The sequence below is a fragment of the Penaeus japonicus genome, unplaced genomic scaffold, assembly GCF_977035675.1.
Source record: "Penaeus japonicus unplaced genomic scaffold, GWHDUDI00000001_assembly GWHDUDI00000001, whole genome shotgun sequence".
Taxonomy (NCBI): Eukaryota; Metazoa; Arthropoda; class Malacostraca; order Decapoda; family Penaeidae; genus Penaeus; species Penaeus japonicus.
The window spans coordinates 38754934-38764933 of NW_028234403.1; the positions used below are offsets into that span (position 1 = coordinate 38754934).

Genomic DNA, 10000 nt, shown 5'->3' on the forward strand with positions numbered 1-10000 from the left:
GCGCGCGCGCGCGCGCGCGCGCGCGCGCGCGCGCGCGCGCGCGCGCGCGCGCGCGCGCGCGCGCGCGCGCGCGCGCGCGCGCGCGCGCGCGCGCGCGCGCGCGCGCGCGCGCGCGCGCGCGCGCGCGCGCGCGGCGCGCGGGCGGGCGGGCGCGCGCGAGCGCGCGCGCGCGCGCGCGCGCGCGCGCGCGCGCGCGCGCGCGCGCGCGCGCGCGCGCGCGCGCGCGCGCGCGCGCTCACTCTCGCGCGCTCGCGCGCGCGCGCGCGCTCGCTCGCTCCCGCGCCCGCTCGCGCCCGCGCGCGCGCGCGGGCCCGCGCGCGCGCGCGCGCGCGCGCGCGCGCGCGCGCGCGCGCGCGCGTGCGCGCGCGCGCGCGCGCGCGCGCGCGCGCGCGCGCGCGCGCGCGCGCGCGCGCGCGCGCGCGCGCGCGCGCGCGCGCGCGCGCGCGCGCGCGCGCGCGCGCGCGCGCCCGCGCGCTCGCGCGCGCGCGCGCGCGCGCGCGCGCGCGCGCGCGCGCGCGCGCGCGCGAGCGCGCGCGCGCGCGAGCCCGACCCCGCAAGGGCGCGCGCGCGCGGGCGCGCGCGATCGTGCGCGCGCGCGCGCGCCCCCGCGCGGGAGAGCGGGCGCGCGCGCGCGTGCGCGCGCGCGAGCGCGCGCGCGCGCGCGCGCGCGCGCGCGCGCGCGCGCGCGCGCGCGCGCGCGCGCGCGCGCGCGCGCGCGCGCGCGCGCGCGCGCGCTCGCGCTCGCGCGCGCGCGCGCGCGCGCGCGCGCGCGCGCGCGCGCGCGCGCGCGCGCGCGCGCGCGCGCGCGCGCGCGGGCGCACTCACGCGCGCACGCGCACTCGCGCGCGCGCGCGCTCTCGCGCGCACGCGCGCGCGCGCGCGCGCGCGCGCGCGCGCGCGCGCGCGCGCGCGCTCGCGCGCTCGCACGCGCGCGCTCGGGCTCGCGCGCGCGCGCGCGCGCTCGCGCTCGCCCGCGCGGGCGCGCGCGCGCGCGCGCGCGCGCGCGCGCGCGCGCGCGCGCGCGCGCGCGCGCGCGCGCGCGCGCGCGCGCGCGCGCGCGCGCGCGCGCGCGCGCGCGCGCTGGCGCGCTCTCGGGCGCGCGCGCGCGCGCGCGCGCGCGCGCGCGCGCGCGCGCGCGCGCGCGCGCGCGCGCGCGCGCGCGCGCGCGCGGGCGCGCGCGCGCGCGGGCGCGCGCGCGCGCGCTCGCGCGCGCGCGCGCGCGCGCGCGCGCGCGCGCGCGCGCGCGCGCGCGCGCGCGCGCGCGCGCTCGCTCGCGCGCGCGCGCGCGCGCGCGCGCGCGCTCGCGAGCGCGCGAGCGCGCGCGCGCGCGCGAGCGCGCGCGCGCGCGCGCGCGCGAGCGCGCGCGCGCGCGCGCGCGCGCGCGAGCGCGCGCGCGCGCGCGCGCGCGCGCGCGCGCGCGCGCGCGCGCGCGGGCGCGGGCGCGCGCGCGCGCGGGCGCGGGGGCGCGCGCGCGCGCGCGCGCGCGCGCGCGCGCGCGGGCGCGCGCGCGCTCGCGCGCTCGCCCGCGCTCGCGCGCGCGCGCGCGCGCGCGCGCGCGCGCGCGCGCGCGCGCGCGCGCGCGCGCGCGCGCGCGCGCGCGCGCGCGCGCGCGCGCGCGCGCGCGCGCGCGCGCGCGCGCGCGCGCGCGCGCGCGCGCGGGCGCGCGCGCGCGGACGCGCGCACGCGCACACACGCGCACACGCGCGCGCGCGCGCGCGCGCGCGCGCGCGCGCACGCGCGCACGCACGCGCGCGCGCGCGCGCGCGCGCGCGCGCGCGCGCGCGCGCGCGCGCGCGCGCGCCAGCGCGCGCGCGCGCGCGCGCGCGCGCGCGCGCCCCCCCGCGCGCGCGCGCGTCCCCCCGCGCGATACCGTGCGAGCGCGCGCGCGCGCGCGAGCGCCCGAGCGCGTGCGCCCGCGCCCGCGCGCGCGCGCGCGCGCGCGCGCGCGCGCGCGCGCGCGCGCGCGCGGGCGCGGTCGCTCGCGCGCGCGCGGGCGCGCGCGCGCGCGCGCGCGCGCGCGCGCGCGCGCGCGCGCGCGCGCGCGCGCGCGCGCGCGCGCGCGCGCGCGCGCGCGCGCGCGCGCGCGCGCGCGCGCGCGCGCGCGCGCGCGCGCGCGCGCGCGCGCGCGCGCGCGCGCGCGCGCGCGCGCGCGCGCGCGCGCGCGCGCGCGCGCGCGCGCGCGCGCGCGCGCGCGCGCGCGCGCGCGCGCGCGCGCGCGCGCGCGCGCGCGCGCGCGCGCGCGCGCGCGCGCGCGCGCGCGCGCGCGCGCGCGCGCGCGCGCGCGCGCGCGCGCGCGCGCGCGCGCGCGCGCGCGCGCGCGCGCGCGCGCGCGCGCGCGCGCGCGCGCGCGCGCGCGCGCGCGCGCGCGCGCGCGCGCGCGCGCGCGCGCGCGCGCGCGCGCGCGCGCGCGCGCGCGCGCACGCGCGCGCGCGCGCGCGCGCGCGCGCGCGCGCGCGCGCGCGCGCGCGCGCGCACGCGCGCGCCCGCGCGCGCGCGCGCGCGCGCGCGCGCGCGCGCGCGCGCGCGCGCGCGCGCGCGCGCGCGCCCGCGCGCGCGCGCGCGCGCGCGCGCGCGCGCGCGCGCGCGCGCGCGCGCGCGCGCGCGCGCGCGCGCGCGCGCGCGCGCGCGCGCGCGCGCGCGCGCGCGCGCGCGCGCGCGCGCGCGCGCGCGCCCGCGCGCACGCGCGCGCGCGCGCGCGCGCGCGCGCGCGCGCGCGCGCGCGCGCGAGCGCGCGCGCGCGCGCGCGCGCGCGCGCGCGCGCGCGCGCGCGCGCGCGCGCGCGCGCGCGCGCGCGCGACACTGATTGCAAGCAAGCAACAAACAAAGTCGGAACTAAATACCAGTTTGCAGGAACTTTCATTCGGTCTCTCTTGTTTGTTTTTTTCTTCTTCTTCTGCCCAGGTCCTCTAACCTTTTAAGACATGCAAGACAGATTGTGTTAAGATCAGATATCCTTAAGCTCAACCACGTTGCATACAGCGAAAGGCTAAGTTGCAACCAGCACCGGGAGGCATTTCATTGTCCTCCTCTCTCTCTTGATTCTCTTCTGAGTCTTACTTTCGTCTTGTCTCTATTTGTCTCATTGTCTCTTTGCGGTTGAGATCTTGATCTCTTTCGTCTCTTTTTCTTTTCTTTCTTTCTTTCTTTCTTTTTTTTTTCTCTCTCACTCTCCCTCTCCCTCTCCCTCTCCCTCTCCCTCTCCCTTTCCCATTCCTTCTCCCTCTCCCTCCCTTCCCCTCCCTCTCCCTCTCCCCTCCCCCTTCTCCTCCCCCTCCCTTTCTCCCTTCCTTTTCCCCTCCCTCTCCCCCTCCCCTTCCCCCTCCCCTCCATCTCCCCCATCTCCCTCTTCCTCTCTACCGCTTAAAAAAGGAACGCAGAAATGGAACAGGAGAGTCCCCAATAAACCGAGACGCGATCATCCAATAAGGGAGGTGTTGACAGTAGAGACGGGGGCGGGGAGGGGGGGGGGGTGGTGGGGAGGGGGGGGGGGGGGAGAGGAGAGGGGGAGAGGGGGAAAGGGGAGGGGGGGGGGGGGAGGGGAGGGGGGGGCGGGGGGGGAGAAAGCCAAGCCATCCCCAGAGCCAATCACCCGGGACGCGTACCGGAGGCAGGAGGAGAGTCGGCCTGCACAGCGCTCGTCCTGGCGGGGGGGAGCAGGAGGGGGAGGAGAGGGAAGGGGGAGGATGGGGAATGTTGGGGAGGGTGGGGGGGAGGCGAGAACGGATCCTGCTAAAGATGGCAGAGGGCGAAGGGGAGAGGGAGGAAGGGGTGTTGAGAAGTGAGGGGGGGAGGGGGGCATGACCAGCCCATGTAAGGAAGGAAAAATCTCGATCAACCGAATATGTTATATATTTTTTTTTTCGTTTCGTTCCGGGGATTAGGTATCACATACATATATTTCTTTTCCTTTTTTGTTCATGGTCTTTCACGGAGTTGACACTCGATTATGTGCCTGACGTAGAGGTTTTAATTATCTGAGATCTCTAATTATGCCCAAGAGCTCGGGTTACCGCTCTTTATGGCTGATTATCCAGGCTAATTAACCCTTCACGTGACCGACCACCCAACACCACCTTGCTGGTTGTGTTGCTTTACTTTCGCACACAATAATATGTTTCCATTTCTACATTCGACTAAATGTGTCATCTCTCATTAATGTAACATTGTGTCTTATTACCATATTACTTAAGTGTGTCTGGGTGATACAGGTCCATTAGCTGGGTACATCAGCAGAGTGATGTACTTTCCGATTAACTTATGTAAGTACATCCGTCTACGGTTCCCTCTGGCTGATCGGAGAACAACTTTCCTTTAGGGCGAGACTCCCCTCCTTCCAGCCTTGAAACTTCTCTTCCCTTCCCAATACCTCTTTCTTATTGGCTGGAAAGGAGGAGGATGGGGAGGGGAGCCAGATCCTGTTCTGGAATTCTAGGGCATAAATATGATGATCCTCATTAATTTTTCTTATGAACGAGAGCAATAATGGATTTTTAATGAACGCCAGTCCAGCATGGCGAAGAGCTTATAAGCATATCTTACTTCCAGACCTCCAGCTGGACACCAAAGACTGTGAGTGGCCGAGACAACCGGGTATGTAGAAGGTAGAAAAGCCTCGGCGATAGACAAAATACGGACGCACCATCAACGATTTTCTCCCTTCTGAAATTCCACACTCAAACTTTATCGAAAATGCCTCTATGTTAAAAAAAAAACTTTCCTTTGACGCTCGTCCCTCTAACCCTCGTCGTAATCCCTCTCCTCCCTCCCTTCGGCGAGACGTCCAGCGGCAGAACGCACACGCGCTCTATTCTTAGCCTCTACGCCCGCCGCTCCTGCGTACGGGGTCACGGCGCACGAACGACAACGGTGCGTGTCGAGTCACTGGCCAGGCAGGCCCTCTAAATCGGGAGCTACGGGTCGTCCCTTCGGAGATAAAATAAACTCGAGTCTTTTGCCCTAGAATGATGTACGGAGAGAGAGGGCGGACGTTGCTTCCCTGTGCTCAGGGAGAGAGACCCGCGAAGGTCTGGGCTCTAGTTTTGGTGTTTGGGCCCAAAATCAATATGTGTAATTCGTGAATTGCGAATGCTTGCTAATGGGTATAACTTACGGAAGCACACACACACACACACACACACACACATATATATGTATATATATATATGAATACATATATATATATGTATATATATAAATATATACATACATACACACACAAATACCTATCTATCTATCGTGTGTGTGTGTGTGTGTATGTGTGTTTGTGTATGTATGCATGTGTGCGTGCGTGTGTATGTGTATGCGTGTGTACGTGCATGAGTGTATGTGTATTTATCAACATGAATTCCTGACCCACCCCACTTTCCTGCAAAAGAGAAAGAAAACCTACTGATTTTCGATGGCACAATATCAGCAGGAAAATATCAAAGAGCAAGCTCCCTTATGTTACCTAGTCGCCTGAGACTTGACATCTGCGCAAGGAAAAGCGTTCATGTGTGTGTGAATCGAAACATTCAGTCTCTCCGTATCGCTTTGTAAACTCCTACGTTTTGTAAATGCATTCTTTGTGTCGGGCTCATGCTGGGGGAAGCTATATTGTAGGCTGCCGTGAGAGAGACAGTTAGAGGAAATAGGGACGGAGGGAGGAAAGAGAGGACGAGGAAACTACAGAAATACAGATTTTATACACACACACATATAATCATATATGTATATATATATATATATATATATATATATATATATATATATATATATATTATATATATATATATATATATAATATATATACATATATAGTATATATACATATATATATATATATATATATATATATATATATATATTATATATATATTATATATATTATATATATATATATATATATATATACATACATACAGATAGGTTTTATGTATGTATAAATTGTATTTCGGTATACATATATTTATATATAAACACATTTTTTTCTCTCTCTGTCACTCTATACTTGTCTCTTTCTCTCTGAATATCTGTCTCACTCTCTGTATTTATTTATATATCTGTCTATCTATCCAGCTATCTATCGGTTTATCTATCCATATAGCTAGGTATATCAGTCTATCTTTGTCCTGTTAATAACAATACTAAAATATGTAATACTTGAATATGGTTTTGAAAAAAAATAATTCGTAAATGTCAATTTCATCAATATGATGCTGTGATAACAACAATATCAGTAATGAAAACCATAACATGAAAATAAGGGAAAGAGGCGAAGAAGAGAGAGGGGAAGGGAAAAGGGAAGAGAAAGCGATATAAAAAGAAGAAAGTGTTTTACACTATATCATCTTGAAGGCACAAAAAATGGCTGAGGTTAAAAAATCTCTGATTCTTTCCGACGTTAGGCCTAGCTGCCACGTCACACTCACAAAAAGATGCAGAACAAAAAATCTTAGCGTGCGGGCCAAACCTTCTTCTAAGTGTTGGTCTGTCTTATCAGTTGTTTGACTTCGGAGAGAAACAGTGAAATGAATATGTGGCAAGATGTGTATATATATTTTTTTCGTTTTATGTAGTGGTTGTAAATTTTATGTATTCTTGTTTTTTTCAAAGGAAGAATAATAAGACATTTCGTAAGAAAAGATAAATAAGTGAAAACGACCCAGCTAACAGAGTGTCTTTATGCACCACAGTTTTATATACTCATAAAATCGTAGGGCGCATTCTTCCTAGATATTCATGCAACCCCATAATCCTTCTACATAACCCTACTACTCCCAAGGAGTTTTCTAACCATAATCACGCAACGCACGATCTCTCAATATCTTCGTGTTCCCCATACAGACACGCTTCTTATGATTTCTTCATGACAAAATAATACCCCATGATTTTCTAATACACTAAGGCGGTTTATCTATGAAACTCGTTCCCTTATCGAATCTTTGGCCAAACGTGAGCGATGCTTTGACAAGGTACCTAGTTATCACATGGACTATTGCCACGGATTCTTATATGATGTATAATCTTTATGGATGGCCATGAGTCAGAGGATATGATAAAGCTGTATTCTTTGTAATCTCTTCAGTCACACAATCAGATAATCTCCCATACATCTCTTCAACCCCCACCCCAATGAAAAAAATCACTTGATAGTTACTTCTCAATAAGGGAACAATCCTTTCTACACACTTATGAAACGGCTTCCAATTATGAAACACACAGGCTCTCCATAACGTCGTGCACTATGCGTGTCTTCCTTACACAGCTCCCTTACAAGTGAAGGGCTTACCTGCGTAAAAAAAGGAGTGACAACCAGACACCGGATTCAGGATACTGAGTATTTTGTCCTTCTTACGGCCAGTTACATGATACTCTGTGAAGAATTTCTGGTTGGAGTGATGAAAGTATTTCTTTTTCCTTTGAAAATACGATCTCATTTGTAGAACATTTATTTTTGTTTCGTAGTATAATGGGAACTCCCCCCTAAACACAAACACACACAGCAAGACCTTTAAAAGCACTAGTTACTGGATAGCCTTTGTAATTTCAATTGCGTTAATTTACAGCTCCGGTCACGTCGTTTCGAGATAAACTTTCAGCAACTAGCAACGCCCTGCATAACTCCCTTGCCTTAAAAGCAACGGTAGAAGAGTCAAGTCCTTATCAGACACACGTGACCTTTAGCAGGACATCCACTGATCAGGCGTCCTACTCCTGCGCTTCGTTTGGGTGTCACACCGCCACTCCAGGAACATACAGCAGCTTGTTCATCGCCTGCTTAATTTAGATCCTTTGCTCAATTAACTCTCAACATTAAAGCCTCGAAGATAAGTTTCACCTCCGACTTATTTCCAAGACCTCAAGTGACATGTTTTTTTGCGTAGGTCTGTCAGCAGTAGATTTTTGTTACTGGTATATTATACAGGTGTTTTAAATAGACTATTCTTTTTAAAAGTTACCTGTAGATAAAACATAAAACTTTCACTCAAAATGAAAAAAAATATTAGTGACACTCTTCAAAAGTATGAATACATTTCTTCGCGTACTTTCATTAGTTACTCCCTAGGGTAATTTCAGAATTGTCGGTATAATCAATAGTGAACCAACCTCAGGTTTTACTCTCTGATTGGCCAGACTAATCAGCCCTTTAATTGCGATGACTGGGGCTCGGTGTTCCCTCTGTGATCAGAGTATCATTGCAAACGTCAGTTACGTTTAACAGTAAAAAAAATATTTGTATAGTAACCTCCCTTTCCTGAGTTATGCTATACCTATCTTGACATTTACCGGCATTGTTCTCGTAATTGAGATCATGAAAACATCACCAACTGTACCTTGGTCTTTGCAGCTCCGGATGGACGAACCCCACGAGCTCCACGTCCACGAGTGACCTGGAATGTGGGACAATAGGTCAGTCTTGTGACGTCATGAGACAGACTTGGCATGGCTGACGCTGACTGATGGCTGGCCCGGACCGCTGATCACTCGCCTTTTGGGGGATGGAACTGGCGAGGGAAAGGGGTGCTGTGGTGCTGGGGAGGAAGGGGCGGGGGGCTGGGGGCAGAGGAAGGGGGAAGGGAGGAAAAACGGGCAAAGGATGGGTGGAGTGGGGAAATCAGGGGCTAAGGATGGGTGGAGTGGGGAAAAAGGGACAAAGGATGGGGAAGTTTGAGGCTAAGGAAAAGGGGATGGGGAAATCAGAGGTAGATGAGAGGTGGAATAGGGAAATAAGGAGCAGAGAAGATTGAAGAGGGGAAATAAAGGACAGAGAAAGGATGAAATGGGGAAATAAAAGTCTAAGGCGGGGTGGAATGGAATGAGGAAATCGGGGTCAGAGGAGGGGAGAAGAACCGGGAAATAAGGGACATAGGAAGGGTGAAGTAAGATAAATAGGAGGCGAAGGTAAAGGATGAATGAAGGCAATGCGGGGAAAGGGTCAGATGAAATAAGAAAATTAGGAGGAAAGAAAGAAAGAAAGGGGCTTGTGGGAAAAGAAGATATATGCGTAGTTATGGAATCCAAAAAAATGAGGAGAGGGAATGGAGGCTGAACACCACGCACAAATAGGACATTTGAGTTGATCGTTTGGAATGATATATTTACAGCCTTATAGATCTACTCATTATAACAAGAGGCTTTTCTGCTCGTGCCGGTAGACCTAATTGTCGAATAAATCCTTCAAATTAAGGGAGAGATGTTAGAATGGTCACAATATTGATGAAATTAACACAATGAATAACAAGTAAGTATGGGACTGGAACCTCGCGCACTGAAGATAATGCAATTAGTTCCTCAGACGTTGGAAATGTGGTGGTCCTACAAACAAAATACAACATAGCGTGGTAGGCTACAATGCTGTTCCACCGCCCATTTTAGCAAAGGTGAAGTGGAGCCTTAGACAGAGTGAAAGGACCAACTTCCTCATTGTCTATGCTTATGAAAAAAAAAAAAAACTTTTTGGGACTGATGTTAGCCATTACCGATATGACGTGACCCTAAACCTTATCTCAGACTTCCCTGCTAAAAGAGGTTTCATAAAAGCTACGGATATACAGAACGACTTTACGTGACTAACATGTTTCATGTAGTCGCAGTATCACAAAGTTCAGGACAACTAGCCCATGATAAGTAGGTTCTACTAGTATTTCATTTTTGTTTGTCCTCAGTGCGTGATTACGGATACATATAGATTGTGTATATATATTCTTATACACAAGAACGTTGATAACTCGAAGCCCGATCCCTTTATAATGTAATTTCCAGTCTACTTGGATTTTTTTTCTTCTTTTTTTTTTGAAAACAAAATCGATTTTATTCTCTACTGTTCCTCTTGCATAGGATTATGTTATGCAAATTAGGAACGGTTATGCTAAGCCTGATTAATTGGTTTGGTGTGTCAACAACTTTTGAATCATCAGTTAATAAAAAGAAAATATTATTCAGATTTCGAGCGTGAAAAAGTCAATGTGCAAATGTTGGTTCGCTCCATTTTCCCCGCCGCAGATTATGCATAATTTCA

The 10000-nt window shown here is 57.5% G+C and overlaps 1 protein-coding gene across 1 annotated transcript in view; it reads right to left on the reverse strand.

Annotated features, from left to right (window-relative positions):
- The window catches only part of LOC147472534 (uncharacterized), a 90549-nt gene extending 82177 nt beyond the window's left edge, over positions 1 to 8372 (reverse strand). Inside the window, exon 1 of the mRNA XM_086540115.1 lies at positions 8316 to 8372. The gene's annotated coding sequence lies outside the window, so the exon portion shown is untranslated. The remainder of the gene's footprint in view (positions 1 to 8315) is intronic.
- Positions 8373 to 10000: the final 1628 nt, after the last annotated feature.